This window comes from Oncorhynchus mykiss, chromosome 7 (assembly GCF_057628025.1).
Source record: "Oncorhynchus mykiss isolate SJ-2025 chromosome 7, ASM5762802v1, whole genome shotgun sequence".
Lineage (NCBI taxonomy): Eukaryota > Metazoa > Chordata > Actinopteri > Salmoniformes > Salmonidae > Oncorhynchus > Oncorhynchus mykiss.
In genome coordinates, this window is record NC_143028.1 from 20,741,098 (window position 1) to 20,758,409 (window position 17,312).

At 41.3% G+C, this 17,312-nt stretch overlaps 1 protein-coding gene across 1 annotated transcript in view; it reads left to right on the forward strand.

Annotated features, from left to right (window-relative positions):
- The first annotated feature begins 6,049 nt into the window (after positions 1–6,049).
- The window catches only part of LOC110527576 (muscleblind-like protein 2a), a 62,983-nt gene continuing 51,720 nt past the window's right edge, over positions 6,050–17,312 (forward strand). Inside the window, 1 exon segment of the mRNA XM_090240538.1 lies at positions 6,050–6,387. The gene's annotated coding sequence lies outside the window, so the exon portion shown is untranslated.

Genomic DNA, 17,312 nt, shown 5'->3' on the forward strand with positions numbered 1-17,312 from the left:
CATACTGTAGGTGTGTGTGTGTGTGTGTGTGTGTGTGTGTCTGTGTGTGTGTGTGTGTGTGTGTGTGTGTGTGTGTGTGTGTGTGTGTGTGTGTGTGTGTGTGTGTGTGTGTGTGTGTGTGTGTGTGTGTGTGTGTGTGTGTGTTAAACCCATAGAGAGCTTAGGGGCTATGTCATAAACCCCAGAACGCAGTATCAGAATGCAGTTAAAATGGCAGCAATATTGGTCAGAGAGAAATCCAAACCAGTCTGAATGAATGACAGTATAGGCATAATCCTGATTTTACTTAGCAAGAAAATAAAAGTAAGGTATGTGATAGATCAGAAATTGTGTAATAGAATATTTGTCAATCTAAAATATTGCAATATAATTATAAATACAGTTTATACTTGTTAAATACAGATTTTCTATATAAATAGCCTCTAAAATATATGTAAACAGACCATAAATGTCTACATTATTGTTTTCTTGTTGCATTTACAACTTGTTTAAATCCTATCATCAACTGAGTTCAGCCAGTGTTTGGCTGTGGATTGACTGCATTGTTTGTATGGAATGTTGGCATATTGGAAGTTAATTTGAAACATTTATGAAATAATTCATCTTAAACTGGCTGGCTAGCTAGCTAACAACCATGCAATGCAGATAAATCCTTAAAATTAATTATTTTACTCAATATCTTATCACAGCATTGGCAAACCATGGTTGACCAACCCCCTGACAAAAATGGCTGACTTTTATTACCATCATAACAAGGTTCTTTCCCATTCTAGTATTCTAATTCCTAATTATGTGGTTAACCAAACAACCTGAGCTGTTTTCATCCTATTTGTAGCACTTTAGCACATGACTGGGCAGTTTTTAATGATCTTACCACTTCGCACTTTTTAAATTGATGTTCTTTTTATGATATTTTTACTGAATTAGTACGTACTGTCCTATATGCGAGAGAGCTCCAACAAAAAAAATCCAATGTATGTATTACTTAATAGCTGTGTGTGTGTGTGTGTGTGTGTGTGTGTGTGTGTGTGTGTGAGAGAGATTGTGTTTGTGTGTAGGCTGTGTGTGTAAAATAAACATACTCAACGCAGAGAAATAGAATCTCAGTCAATAAACTGTACAGAAACTAAAACAATTATGAAAATATAAAAGTGCTCTGATAACCAATATCTTTTTAATAACTAATCAACACCTATAGTTTTGTAGAGAAGATGGGCAGTGATTTTCATTTTTGGATTTATCAATGTTGAGCTCAGTGTCGATTAACCACACTACATTGCGAAATGATGAATATTAAATGACTTGCAAAAATCCTGAATATCAATCCCAGTGGCACTGGAAGAGCTTCCTGTTTATTAAAATCTGTAGCCACAGTAGCTAGCTTCATATTTTGTCCCGGGAGATTCACAGTTGTTTCCTAGGCAACAAGCGGACCCCTTGCCCTTCCCTGTGCTGCTGACGTTCATTTTGGACCATACCAAGTACAGCTATTGGTAGGATGATGGTGATATTTATCTAAACATAATCTAGTTCAATTTGTTGGACAACAAATTCAATTGACATTAATAACTGTGAAAATTAGAATTACTGCAAAATTGAGTGCTAATACATGCAATACATAATAATACCACTACCCCCCTGTAGTCAAGTGCATCCTTCTTTACCATTCTTTGGCCATCCCTGAACCAAAGATATTTATAACTAACCTAAGATAGTTCATCTGTGTCGTTTACAGCGGGAGAAAATGAAGCATAGGGGGCAGAACAAGCGAGGAGGTGGGAAAATCCAAGCACGAGCTGGCGTTGTAGAATGCATTTGCATATTTCCGTTAGTGAACGTCTCCTCTGTAAAGTGCGCGTGTGTGCAGAAACTCAATTCGACCTTGCACTCCTAAACAACGCAATTTAAAACGTTGGAAAAGCGTCAAGTCTATAAAACTTAGTGCACTGTGTTCGTAACAGAATATAGTTTTGGGAAAAACATTGAGATCAGATATTTAATCGATGAGAAAATTAGAAGAACGTCAGACCAATTCCAGCTAGTTCCATCCGCTCCTACTGCCACAGGACTTCCTCTCACTACCATATTTGGTGGAGAGAAAACGTTCCAAACGGATGCTTCAGCTTTATAGCCCCTGTGACGAGTCTGGGTTACCCCTTCTTGTCTGTGACTGAACTGCAAAAGAGCTTGTTGCTTGTGCAACACGATAGCCTTACTGTAAAGTAGTTAGTGGTGAGAAAAAATAATTTCTGCCTTTACCGAATTTCTATTTTTATTTTCCGACTAGAATGTTTGCAACTTGATATTCAATATTATTTTACCTTTCCTGGGAGTTGTTCCGCGTGGGCCGATGAACGTCTCTTGACTGCGCGCGGTGACCAGTACAGCTGGATGCGACAGGTGAGCAGGTAGCCAGCTAGCATAGAATAGCTAAATTCTCGCTAAATTCTTACTTGGGTCGTTATGATTATGGTTAGTTACCTGTTAACTAGCCAGTTTGTTTACCTCGTCACCTTGTGCTTGGCTTTGTGACCGTGGTTGCCAACATAGATAGATTGCTAGCTATGTTATTACCGGCGCGAGCTAACGTTAGTTCGTTTTTCCGCAGCTACTCCAACAAGAATGCTAGCTAACGTTAGCTAGCTAGCATCTCGTAGGCTTTCAAAGTGAGTTGACAGATTTTTTTTGAAAATATTACTTCAGTTAGCCAATGTTGTCAGCTAGCACTAAATTGCCCCTGCGAGGTAGCTTCCAACTATTGGCTAGAACGGTTTCCTAAGTTCACGGCACGCGAACATGTTATTGAGCTGTCAAAGCTTCAGGTGGCTGTCAGTGTCACTAATGTTATTTATGTTATTGACTAGATAGTTGGCTTTGGCAAGCCAATGCTGCCATACCAAAGCCGATGCAAACTAGCTAGTTACCTAAATTAAATTCCATGGCCACATCTTGGTCCAATTTAAAGAGAAAAGTAATCTATTCATTACTAGGATAGGTTGAGCATCTCCTAGATGGCTCTTTCAGGTGCAAAATGACAGTGCGTTGCAGACATAATCAGCCTCAGTAACAGTACATACATACTTTTGTAGGTTAAGTAAACATAATGCAGGTTATATAACTTTGACTTATAACATATATGTTATGACTTAGACATACAAAAACTCACTCACTCACCCACTTTTCTTGTACAGTGTGAGTGAAGGTCAATAGGCTATGCTTGTGTGTTAATGTGCCAAAGATGATTTGATGCTGATCGAGGATGATTTATTTAGTAAGGCTCAATAAACAGTTAGGCTATGCATGTGTGACTCATAATTGTTTTATTCCTTGTTCTGATGTTCATGTTTGCAGGGCAGAATACAGATTTCAGACTCGATTTCAGATGTCAAACTAATGCAATAGCCGAGGCCCGATATTACAAAAAAACATAAAAAATAAACAAAATTGGGTTAACAAATGTTATTTTGCTCAGTGTCCTGGAGAATTGCTAGGCAATGGACTTTAGAAATATGTAGTTAATGGTATAGCCTAGCCTTCAAATAGCAGGTTATTGTGTGTCTTACAAAAAGAGAGATCCTGAAATGAATATGCATTGCGAAGAACTGTTGATGAGATTCACAGAGGATATATAGGTCTATCCGTGGATCTGTTTTGTCCATCTTGGGTATCCATGGAAACCCACTGCTGATTGAGACTTGAAGCTCTGCAACATAGCAGGGGCAAATGAACAATTCAACAAGATGGAGCCTCTTTGTATTGTCAGTCATCTGAACGATGTTACATAGCTGCATTCGGATGTAGTGTAAACCTATCTCATTTCACTCTATTCTATAGTGTTCTGTACATTCTATTCAGTCATGTATTCATTGGTCTTCAGAAAGTCCTTCATCCAGGGGGTTCAAAGTGAAACACAACTCTGCCTCTTGCTATTTAATTACAGCCAACAACAGGAAGGCAGCATCCCATCATTGAGCTTTCACTGGTTTCCATTATTTTCTTTATTCAAATCTTGGAAATGGAGAGATGCCACACCCTTTATTTTATGTGAACGATTGGTCTGCTTGCCTCTTTTAGCCATAGGCTATAAAAATCAAATTAAATGTTTGTCATATGCACAGGATGCAGTGTAAATGGTGCAATTAAATGCTTGCAAGCTTCCTCAACAGGGCAATTAAAAAATATGTACTATTACTATATGAAAACAGGGTAAGAATTTAGCCTAACAATGTTTCCTTACTAAAATGCACTATAAAGTTCATGAAATTCTCTTGGAAATTGCTTTAAAACAAGGGCAAAAAATGTTCCCACAAATTCTAAACCTTCCTCCAATTAAAAAAAAAAACGTATCAAAAAATATCTATGTATATCTCTTGTGTTGGTTGTTTTTGTTTCTTTAGCCTACTCATTGGAAAGTCACTTGTGGAGTTAATAGCCTGTTATTTAATATCACAGTTGGGCACAAGGGTGAACCAGGACAGAGGTTAGGGAGGGGATACCGTGGTGGGAAGGAAGTAGCCTGACTTGTTTGTCTGCAAGGCCTTTGTGTTACTGTTGGTAATCTATTTCTGCAACATTACCTCCTTTATGTCTAGTATCCCATCATTACAAAGTGATTTGGATTAGGTAGAATATTGGACTTCGTTTAGGACCACTTGCTCCCCAGTAGGCTCCTAGGCTATGTTTTCCTGCAGTCATCTCCTCTCCACCTCTGTCTGAAGCACTTTCTAGTGTTGTCAAGCATAGCTGTATTGTGACAGTTTGCAAACTGTCACTTCCAGCCCCCCCCCCCCCCCCCTTCTCTCAGCGTAGGGATGAGAGTAGAGCACCAACTGATTCTATATCACTATTCACTCAAACCAAACAGAAACAAACAGGCTGAAACTGGAGGGACCTACCTGAATATGTCCAATAAGAAACGCTTGTTTACAAAACCTTTTGCTACGATGCGCACTAATGAATATGACCCTGTAAGTTGGGTCCCCTATTACGGTCTATGGGTGGGTCGCATGCAACGATGATGTTGGTGGATGGCGCTAATATAATTGTTTTTAGTCTGTCAACTGCTGAGGTAGGATACACAATTCACTTTGTTTAGGAGGATAGATTAACACCACACCACCGATTTGGATGGTGGGGGAAAAAAAAAAAAAACATCTGTTCCTCTTTTTTTAGAGCACTAGGTGTTATTGTCCGAGCTAGCCTTGAGGGTTATCAGGTTTATTTGGCGGTGGACTGGAAAGAGCATGTCTAGCCTCATCGATGTTGTTGATAAAGCACTCAGGCTCAGGCATGTATGGGAGTGGGAGCTCAACGCAGAGAGGGTGAGTGAGATAAAAAGAGTGAGAGTTGGATAGAGAAAGGGAGAGAATACAGCTGTTGTGTTGTATTGGAATCGAAAAATCATGAAGCCGGCCGGGGCTCTGACTCATCAGTTCTGTGCTGCTGCCGCTCCATCCACCAGGTCTCACGTGATACTAAATAGGCTGCTGTGTGTGTCGTCACCGGGGTGGGGTGGGGAGAAGAGGAGAGACAATGTTCTCTTTCCTGAGGGGATGCTGCAAAGCTTATGTCATGTTACAGTGCAGGTGGGGAGAGCTTATGCTCTACATCAGATCCTTTCACATCAGACGGGTGTAAAACAAAAAACAATACGCCCTGTCTCTCTTTTTAAAATAGACTACTACTTTATAAATAGGTTACATACAGGTATTTAGCTTTATTATATAAACTTTGTGTTTTTGTTTTGCTTATAGTGATACAGAGGAGGATTTGCTGTTTTCATGTTGGTTGCCTTGTAGCTAGATGTTGTCCTTCGTGGAATGCCCAAAAGGGGGATGGATGGCTTGCAACAGTTGAGCTGGCCATGAAATTGGGGAAATACCTTTAAGATCCAGCAGTGTCTGTGTCATTGGGTTGTTCTGAGTTCTGCCTGCCTGCCAGTCAGTACCCTGCGAGCCAACCAGAAAAGCGCTATGCCCTGATATCCCTTTTCCTATTGGGCTGAGCCCTGAGTGGGTGGACCTGGCTGGAGGCGGTTGGGCAGGCAGGCAGGAAGGGGCTGGCTGTGGGGGATGGCTGGAAGTGTTTCAGCCAGATAGTTGAGCAGACACTGCTCTGCTTCCTGTCTGCCTGCTCCGCTCCGCTCCGCTCCCCTCCGTGGCTGAGAGAAAGAGAAAAAAAAATCCCTGTCTAGGCATGGGACTCTGGCTGCTGCAGCACTCGGCAGCTCCTCGCAGGGAATGACAACAGTTCACGTGGTCATTAGCTCCAGACGCTGAAGCAGGGGAACTACTCCGAAGCATAGCAGCTGCACCTGGTGTGTCTATCTATGCTGTGGCTTAAAGAGAGAGGCACGACAGAGCTATTCGGGACTCAGCAAAAAACGAGGTGGGAAGAACGTCTCTCTGATCAATTTTTTTAAAAGTAGTTTGCTGCAGTATGGTGCATACCATCCTGGGTGGGTAGGGAGGAAAGAAAGAAAGAGAGTGTGTCTGTGTGGGAGAGGGAGCTACAGAGAGTGAAAGAGGGGGAGCACAAATGCGTGAGAGTGAGGGGAACTCGCTGAAATGGTCTAACAAGCACTTTGCGGGTTACAGCCGCTTGAGTTTCTCATGCTTGTATTGGGACTTGTTGATGACGAGGGGAACTACCACAGACAGGCAGTGCCTCTCCCTTCCCTTCATGATGCAGACAAATTATGCAGACTTCTCTCTCCATGAAGTTCAGAGCACGTGGACCTCCTAGAGAGAGAATGAATTGCCCGATTTATTTGTAGTCTGCTTCATAGGCTGTTTCAAACTGTACTTTTATGCCAGGATATTGTTTGCCATATAAAAAGAGTTTCACTTTCAATGCAGTTAGTTCATAGGCGTAGCTAAAATATCTTTCTCTTGTACTGGAGGTGGACCTGAAACAGAGCCGAGGGCTGGCTCCCTAATTTGCCTTGCTTGGGCTTCTTACTATTTTAAGGAGGTCCCACGTATTTTATTATCACATAGGAGGTCCACAGCCACACTCCACAGTAAGCTCTTTATCCACTGCTCTGTAGTGTGCTAGTATGGGAGGGAGCTGTACATGTTGACCGGTGCGGCCTGGAAACAAGCAGGAAAACACTAGAACGGTGTCTGTCTAACAGTTGGCAGTCACAGGGGGGCAGTGGAGGAGGAAGTGGGTGTTTTCTGAAATGGAAGACTGTTCAGCCCTTCCTGTTACAAAAATGAACAACAAAAAACAGTAACGTCACAGACTTGCAATGGCTCTTCATTAGCAAGGCCAGGGCTGCAAGCCCAAGCAACTCCCTCCCTAAATTGATTCACACGTGAGTTGTCGCTGCTGACACAGAAAGGTAATTAGCCATGCCTTTTTAAAGGTTTGGGAGCTTTTAGGGAATTTTTTTAGCTTTCAGCTAAAAATATTCCTCCAGACCTTTTAAACATTAACAACAATCTACATTACCTTGAAAAAAATGATCTCTTAATGTCCAAGCACTGGTTTTGTGTGTGTGCTGTGAAAAGAACGCTGAATCATTTGGCCCTCATGTTAGCATGGCTTTTCAGTGAAAGGATACATCTGCTTTAAAATGAACAGGCCACATTGGAAGTAATTTGAGAATTAGCCTGCTAGTTGGTCATGAGTCATAGCTTGACAGTTGAGTTGTTTTCTCTTCCAGAACTACCGAAAAGTCTAAATGCTAGCTAAATGCTCAATTTTAAAAGACAGACAGGTTATTAGAGGATTATCTGAAGTTGGATGATATAATAGTTTCACAACATTTCTTCCTGAGTAACTTTTGTGTGAATGTACAGTTGTACTTACATCTTTTAGTACTCGAGTCAGGAAAGTTCATGACCGTCACATCAAATAGGTCTCCTGTCTGTTACAGGATACATACACTTCAAATCCATCCCTCTCATTGGCTATCAGATCTATACTGAGCTGTAGATGGCCTAATCAGTGCAGGGGATTGGTTAAATATCCTATAGGCCAGTTGCCTGTGTCAGTGGCATGAGATGACCATTGCGGTCACCGAGTTTTAGTTAAGGCAATTAGGATATGAGGCACACATTTGTGCTGACTTTGTTAAATGTTCTCTGCTTTGCCTCTTCCCAGTTGCCCTGCTTAGCTTAGTCCGCTAACCTGTGCTGAGCTAGTGTCACTCATTTCCCCTTACGCTAATAACATTTGATAATTTGAAGCTCCAGGAGCTGTAGCTAATGCCAATATCAATTTGCAGGATGGCATACTTTAATTTCCACCCATTTTATCCTAGCCTAATATTTTAATAGCAGGCCTATGAGTTGAGCTTTGAAAATATGCATTGGTAAGACATTTGTGTAGACTTGCAGGAAATTGTGGTATACAAGTTAAGCTTATTTAAATACGTTCCCTTGTGATGTGAATGCACTTTTAATTTGTGAGTTTAACGAGATCTTTTTAAGAGAAATCTGCAGAACAAAAAAAAGAGCCTAGGCTATATTTTTATGTTGGAATTTTCAGCAAATGGATTGCACGATACGGCAGTTGACCATATGGAAATTCAGAACAAAATACTGTCATCATATATGCTCTTTAGAACCATTATAATTAGGATAGTTTTTTTAAACTAGCCTGATCAGAAAAAAACAGCACTATTACTCTTGTTTTTCCACAACCAATCGATGGACATTTTCGCTTTCATTACACTGAAGCACACTCGCATTCTTTGCTGCTGTGGAAAATGTGGCCTACTTGTGTTCCTCTTGGCCATATGCAAATATATGGTGGATTGCCATGTCTGCATTGTAATCAATTCAAAAGAGAAGGTATTCATTTGCTTGGTTGTTATAGACCTGCTGTTTAACACCTAGCTGGTGCTTTAATAAGATCGTCTGTATTCTGGAAAACGATGTAAAGTGTAGACTTGGCCTTTCTCTCAGGTTGACAACATCCAGGGGAGACGAACACAGCTGATAGGATACATGGGTGGTATTCAGAGGTCAAGCTAATGACTTTCACTTGAGAGAACCCTGCACTGGCCTGCTCTCATTCAAATTCGGAGATGACCAAGATAATGCTTGGCCAGCTGGCCTTAGTAACTGTAATCCATCAAGGTCTTGTCGTAACATGGAGCGTTCCCCAGTCCCCACAAATCTTTGGCCTGCTCTTAGGTCTCCTTTCCTAGCTGGTTAGGCTAGCTGCTCTTTGGTAAAACATTGCATTTTTACTGGATGACATGGCTTTACCTGCCTCTATTCAGGCAACAGAGTAACTACAGTTTTTGAAGGTTGCCTGTCATTTCAGTGTACCAAGTGGGATATTTTTTAGTTTTGTTGCATATGTAATTTTTTTTAATTTTGTAGTGGAAAGCCAAAACAAGCTTGACTGTTGAGCACTGCGCACATCAATCTGTCCTGAAAGCACCAAGAGAGAGCTGGGCGGGGGCATACAGGACTAATCTGTGCAGGTCACAACAAGGGTGTCGCATGGCCCTACCTATCTGGGCACCATCTGTCCCTCCACTCGTCCTCATCAGCACTCTTTCCTGGAGGTGTGTCTGCTAGGCTAGCCTCAATGTATTCATACCCCTTGAATTATTCCACATTTTGTTGTGTTAGCCTGAATTCAAAATGGATTAAATATTTGTTTTTGTCTTTCACCCCATAATGACAGTAAAAACATGTTTTTGGAAATGTTCGCACATTTATTGAAAATTAAATACATAAATATCTAATTACAGCATTACTTTAGTGCCTTGTTGCAAACAGGTTATTATTATTCTGTTCAGGCTTCCTTCTTTTCACCCTGCCATTTAGGTTAGTTTTGTGGAGTAGCTAAAATGTTGTTGCTCCATCCTCATTTTCCTCCTATCACAGCCAAACTCTGTTTTAAAGTCACCATTACATTAGCCTCATGATTTAAATCCTGAGCGGTTTCCTTCCTCTCTGGCCACTGAGTTAGGAAAGACGCCTCTATCTTTGTAGTGACTGGGTGTATTGATACACCATCAAATTATAATTAATAACTTCACCATGCTCAAAAGGGATATTCAATGTCTGCTTTTACATTTTTTTCTTTACACATCTTTACACATCTGTCAATGGGTGTTCTTCTTTGCAGGCTTTAATATCCAGCCGGGATTGGAAGTCCCATAGGGCGGCGCACAATTGGCCCAGCGTCATCATGGTTTGGCCGGGGTAGGCCGTTATTGTAAATAAGAATTTGGTCTTAACTGACTTGCCTAGTTAAATGAAGGTTACATTTGCAAGGCATTCGAAAACCTCCTTGGTCTTTGTGGTTGAATCTGTTTGAAATGCACTGCTCAACTGAGTGACCTTACATATATCTGTATGTGTGGGGTACAGAGATGAGGTATTCATAAAAAACATATTGTAAACTCTATTATTGCAGACAGTGAGTCCATGCAATGTTAAGCTAATGTTTACTCCTGAACTTATTTAGGCTTTCCGTAACATTTTGACTCAAGACATTTCAACTTTTCATTTGAATTCATTTGTAAACATTTTGAAAAAACAAATTCCACTTTGACATTATGGTGTGTGTGTGTGTGTAGGCATAGTGACTAAAAATCAACATTTTCAAATGTTTAAATTCAGGCTGAAAAAGTCAAGGGCTGTGAATTTTCTGAAGGCACTGAATATGTAGCCTATATACTGTACATGGGCTAGCTTAGGCCAGGCTACAGTACAAACACGGGTTCAGTAATATGCTAGGGCTAAGCTATATCGTATGGCTGTATGAGCTCTCTCGCGCTCAAGTAACCTGATTTTTCAGGCCATTCTTCATGATATGTAGGCTACCAGGTATCTTAGCTGTGTTCTTTTGTATTTTCTGAACCAGGAAGGAAGAGTGTTAGAGTAGGCCAATAAGATGTTACACTGGTAATCTGATATTATAAATGCCTTTCTGCTTTTCTTATCTATCTCACCCTGATATGGGGTCATAACACAATTGAAAGAAGACACTGTGTTGCAATTTTGTTTGAATCTTTTAAAAAAAAGCTTTAGAGCATTTTGCAACTTTGGCCCAGCTTATGCTGTAACCCAGACAGTTATTCAAATAACACATCGATTTGTGGGGATTGCTGATGCCTGGAAATTGAGAAATACTTGGCTTCTGAACGATGATGATGATGATTCAGCCTGTCATGATTTAGGAGCATAAAAAATGTTTTCTGAGCCAATTAAACGTAGAAAGAAATATATAAACAATTGGTGATTAAATGCAGAACTGCATTACACAATCCCAACTTTAAGCACTAGTCGGGAAAAATGCTAAACTGACCCAAGATCAGCGTCATGGGGCAAATTCACCCTGCACCGTATTACATGTGGGTTTCTGCACTTTACTATTTATATTTTTGACAACTTTTTCTTCACTCCATTCCTAAAGAAAAGAATGTACTTTTTACTCCATACATTTTCCCTGACTACCAAAAGTACTCATTACATTTTGAATGCTCCTTAGCAGGACAGGAAATTGTCAATTTCATCCACTTATCAAGAGAACATCCCTGGTCATCCCTACTGCCTCTGCTGTAGCTGACTCACTAAACACAGATGCTTCGTTTTGTAAATGTTATCTGAGTGTGCCCATGGCTATCCGTGAATTAAAAACACAAGAAAATGTCTCTACATCCAGTAGGAAGGAATTTAAAGGTAATGTCATGGGCCAATGCTAACTAGTGTTAGCATAATGAATGGTACTGTATCTACTAGCATTCTAGCAGATACCATAGACTAGTTAGCAACTTCCTTTTAAACTGCATGCAGAGACATACAAATGGTATCCACAAGTACATCTTACTCTCGGGAAGTAGATAAAGGGCTCCATTGCCAAAATCCTGAATTTCCCTTTAAGACCTATTTAATTTTGAATTATACGGTGGCCTAGTATAGTATATTACAATGTAACACATACATTTGGCTCTGTACCAACCAGTAAAACAAACCCAAGTGAGGCTAAGTCATTTCGCTGCCAGGAACCGTATCCTTTAACTGTCTTGCACCCCTAATAAAATGAGACCATCTGTTTATTTTATTTTTTTTTTGGGGGGGGGGGGAGGTTGGGCCGATGATTCTAAAAATAAAAAGGTATTAATAGTGAAAGGTCACATCTGACATGGTTCTTACCTGGTTCTTTCATAGCGACTCACTTGTCCCCGGGGAGATGCTGTGGAATTAAATCCTGCCTTTGAGACTGCAGGCTTGGTGTCAGAGAGAGAATGCATCTCATTTCATATTTGCAGTGTGGTTCTAAAGTGGGCCAATTTCCAAGATAACAGGATGGTGTTTTACCACACACACTAGGGTTGGGCCGATATGTAACCCGATTCAGGAAACAAGGCATATGTCTCAAGTCACAATTTTTTTTTTTATCAAAACGAGTTTTTTGCCCGTATATGCCTTCACCGAACATGTGAACTTTCATGCGCCTTTAATAACAAACTTTTATGCCATCTGTAAATACGAATAACGTTTTTAAATTAAGAGCCTGGTTGGTTTAGCCAAAGAAAAAGTCAGGAACCTTCCCGCTAGCCATGATTGACTGAGATGAGTGGGCCGAGAGATGAGTTTCAGATTGTTCTGCGGTGTAGCATCTTGCCTATAAAATGAGTTTTTTCTAAAGATATAACTTTAGCGATGTAGAACTGCAAATATGTTGCTACTGCTCTCTGTAATACTGCTGCCCTGAATTTATCAGGTTGAAATATCAAAACAAACTCTGAACCAATTATATAATTTGGAGACCGGTTAAAGCATTAAACATTTATGGAAATTTAGCTAGCTAGCTTGCAGTTTCTAGCTAATTTGTCCTGGGATATAATCAACCAATCAAATGTATTTTTAAAGCCCTTCTTACATCAGCTGATGTCACAAAGTGCTGTATAGAAGTCCAGCCTAAAACCCCAAACAGCAAGCAATGCAGGTGTAGAAGCACGGTGGCTAGGAAAAACTCCCTGGAAAGGCCAAAACCTAGGAAGAAACCTAGAGAGGAACCAGGCTATGAGGGGTGGCCAGTCCTCTTCTGGCTGTGCCGGGTGGAGATTATAACAGAACGTGGCCAAGATGTTCATAGATGACCAGCAGGGTCAAATAATAATCACAGTGGTTGTCGAGGGTGCAACAGGTCAGCACCTCAGGAGTAAATGTCAGTTGGCTTTTCATAGCCGATCATTCAGAGTATCTCTACCGCTCCTGCTGTCTCTAGAGACTTGAAAACAGCAGGTCTGGGACAGGTAGCACGTCCGGTGAACAGGTCAGGGTTCCATAGCTGCAGGCAGAACAGTTGAAACTGGAGCAGCAGCACGGCCAGGTGGACTGGGGACAGCAAGAAGTCATCAGGCCAGATGGTCCTAGGGCTCAGGTCCTCCGAGAGAGAAAGAGAGAGAATTAGAGAGTACATACTTAAATTCACACAGGACACCGGATAAGACAGGAGAAATACTCCCCCCCCCCCCCCCCCCCCCCCCCCCCAACGACACAAACTGCTGCAGCATAAATAATGGAGGATGAGACAGGAGGGGTCAAGAGACACTGTGGCCCCATCTGATGTTACCCCCGGACAGGGCCAAATAGGCAGGATATAACCCCACCCACTTTGCCAAAGCACAGCCCCCACACCACTAGAGGGATATCTTCAACCACCAACTTACCATCCTGAGACAAGACCGAGTATAGCCCACAAAGATCTCTGCCACGGCAGAACCCAGGGGGGGCGCCAACCCGGACAGGAAGATCACGTCAGTGACTCAAGTGACGCACCCCTTCTAGGGACGGCATGGAAGAGCACCAGTAAGCCAGTGACTCAGCCCCTGTAATGGGGTTAGAGGCAGAGAATCCCAGTGGAGAAAGGGGAACCGGCCAGGCAGAGACAGCAAGGGTGGTTCGTTGCGCCAGTGCCTTTCCGTTCACCTTCACAGTCCTGAGTCAGACTACACTCAATCATAGGACCTACTGAAGAGATGAGTCTTCAATAAAGACTTAAAGGTTGAGACCGAGTCTGTCTCTCTCACATGGGTAGGCAGACCATTCCATTAAAATGGAGCTCTAAATGCTGAAAGGTCCTCAACTCCGACAATTAATCCACACACAACAAAATAGTTTCTAGTCATCTCTCCTCCTTCCAGGATTTTTCTTTTTTATATAGCGATTGGTAACTAACTTTCAAAATAAGGTGAATTACCACTACCGACCTTAGTTCATCTTTCAATCACCCATGTGGGTATCTGCTTCTATAAACCAATGAGGAGATGGGAGAGGCAGGACTTGGACCCATTCAGTGTCAAATAGAACTGACTTCTATTTTATCGACTGGAAGCGTTGGCGCTCGTTGGCGGGTGCAATGATTGAATAACATGTATGTGTCAATTAGTTTTGCAATGCTTGTGTGGTCAGCATGTAATTTTCATCCATATCGAGTGAAAAGTTTAGTAATTACAGCACTTTTTGTACATTATCTCCCCATTTTTAAGGTGATTAAAAGTATTGGGATAAATTAATCTGTGTATTAAAGTAGTAAAAGTGTAGTATTTGGTCCCATGTTCCTAGCACGCAATGACTACATCAAGCTTGTGACTCTACCAATTGGTTGGATGCGTTTGCTGTTTGTTTTGGTTGTTATAGATTTATTTTCTGTCTAATAGAAATGAATGGTAAATATTGGAGTCACCTTTAGTGTAAGAAACATATTATATTCTTAAACTAGATGAGAAAGTAACAGATGCACAAATATCATACCCCAAGCATTTTTTGTGGGGGTGCGATATTTGTGTGACTTAATCCTGACTGAATCGTGAATAATGATTATCTGTAATCATGGTAGCATCCACATTAATGTAGAAGTGTTTAGAAACATTATATTTTTGTTTCAATAAAAGTGACTCCAAAATGACACACTACATAATTTGCCATTCATTTGTAAATATTATTTCACGAGAAATGTGACTATAATATTGTAAATTAGCCTGTAAAGTATGCCTATATGTTGGTTTTCAGGTCCAGAAATGGAGCATCATGGCTGATGATGGGTTAGGCCTACTTTAACTTGGCACCAGCAGCTTGTTGCATGGTTATAGATATGGAAATGCGATGTTTTTTCTTAATTGTTTTTATTCTAACTTTATATTGAAGCAGACCTGAATGTGACAACTGCCCATGATATCGAACCAAGCGATCAAAGATAGAGCGCCTATCTTACGGTAGGCCTCTGCCATGGCTTTTACTGTCTGGACTTGCTTTCTTTCATGACCACTAAAGCTACTTCCCCAAAGTTTTGACTATGATTTGCACATAGGTCTATTTGTTTGTATGGAGTCTGACCAATGTCTCTTGTTCATTGTGGAGTGCAGTATGCTCACTATGCTAGTGTTGTTGTACTTATTTTGCCCTATGTCTTTTGAATGGAGGGATCTGTGGTATATGAAACAGTGAAGGGAATTTTAAACAGCAGCTGCAGGTTTTTACAACCCTCCCTCATTCGCCTGCCCCACCCCCACCCCCCTCTCCCAGTTATCACCAGAAAATATTTCCAGATGGGGGTAACAGGCTCCCTGCGCGGTAGTTGGTTTGTAATGGGTTCAAAAAGCAAGCTAAAGGATAGACTATGTCCATTTAAAAAAAAAAAATATCTAGCGAGTCATCCCCCCCCCCCCCCCCCCCCCTCCCACACACAACCCCAGTAGACGGAGGACAGTGCCTGAAAACAGATGCAGAGCGAGAGCCGCGAGACCTATATTCTCTCTCTATGAATTGAAAATCCACTGGTCACATCGATGATCCGTCGTCTAATTTGACTGGTCCTGTCTGGTGGGTGTTGAGGCGCTCTAGGTACCCGGGCAGTGGCGTAATCGTGTCTGGCACATGCATCTGTCTTGGTCTCTCGCTCTGCCTGTTGGATGGCTTCCCGGAATAATGCTGCGCTGCATGTTTTCTATTAGCTGGCGGCTCTCGCCACGGCATTACTCGACAGGGTGGATGGACCCCGGGGGCTTTAACCCTCCTGTCCCGCACTGGCTCAGTTTACTGCACTCTTGCTGTCTCATTGCACAGGGGTCGTTGCCATTCTCTGCTCTGCTTTGTATTCAACACGCTTGGGGGCTGCGCCGGGCGAGTTGGCACACAATGACGTAAAGTAATGATTGGGAACTCAGACCAAGTGGCAGCTGAATAACCTCGCAACCGCCCTCTGTTGGCTTACACGACACTTCAAGCCAGCCTCCTCTTACCTAGCCCCACACACACACGCCACTAAAAACAGGGCGCCAGACGTCTCTCTATCGATGCGTTTTTGACAGTCATATTATTCTCCTGGTTATTATGTGGCTAAACACTGCTATCCCATTTCTCAATGTTTGGCTTAGGCCCTACATTTCTAGGGCACAAACTTCAGTTTTGGGGGTAAAGTCCAGTGGTGTAAAGTACTTCTTAAGTATTTAAAAAAACATATATATATATATATATATATATATATATATTTAGGTATCTGCTTTACTTTACTATTTATATTTTTGACTACTTTTTCTTTATCTTCACTACCTTTCTAAAGAGAACATTTTCCCTGAAACACAGTACTCATGCTTCGCAGGACAGGAAAGGGATCCAATTCACTCACTAAATAAATGTCTGCATGTTTAACTTTTGATACTTAGCGATATTTTTGCAATTAGCTTTACTTTTGATACTAAAGTATATTTAAAACCAAATACTTTAAGACTTTTACTCAAGCAGTATTTTTCTGGGTGACTTTTACTTGAGTCATTTTCTACAAGGTAACTTTTACTCAAGTATCACAATTGGGTACTTTTTCCACCACTGGTAAAGTCTGCTAGAGCACTAACAACTGGGGTTAAAGTTAGAACAGGACAGAATAGGCCATGACATTGAGATAATACCATTTTTCTTCTAGCTTAAGCTGGTTTCGATTTGGAGGGCTTGATGCAATTCCTGATAATGGATTAGAATTATATTGTTTCCACCGAAACAAATGTGATTATAATCTTGTTATTGCATCGATACCAGTGTTTTTTTATAGATCAAAAAGGGGCTTAGGCGGTGGGCATGTCAGGGGGCGTGGGAATGAGCGTGATCGGCCTGTCTGCACGCCAAATTCTTTTGAAATCTTTGAGTTCCTCATCTTGGCGGTGTATAGTAATGTTGGCTTTTTTTAAGCACATTTTCTGCAGTTCTACAAATTTTCCCAAATTTGTCTGCTGATTTTTAAAGCTAGTTTTCTGCAATTCTATGCATTTTGCCATGGCTAATGCTGTGTTATTTTGCTTGCGTCTAATAACAAAATGTATAATATTGCTACATTTA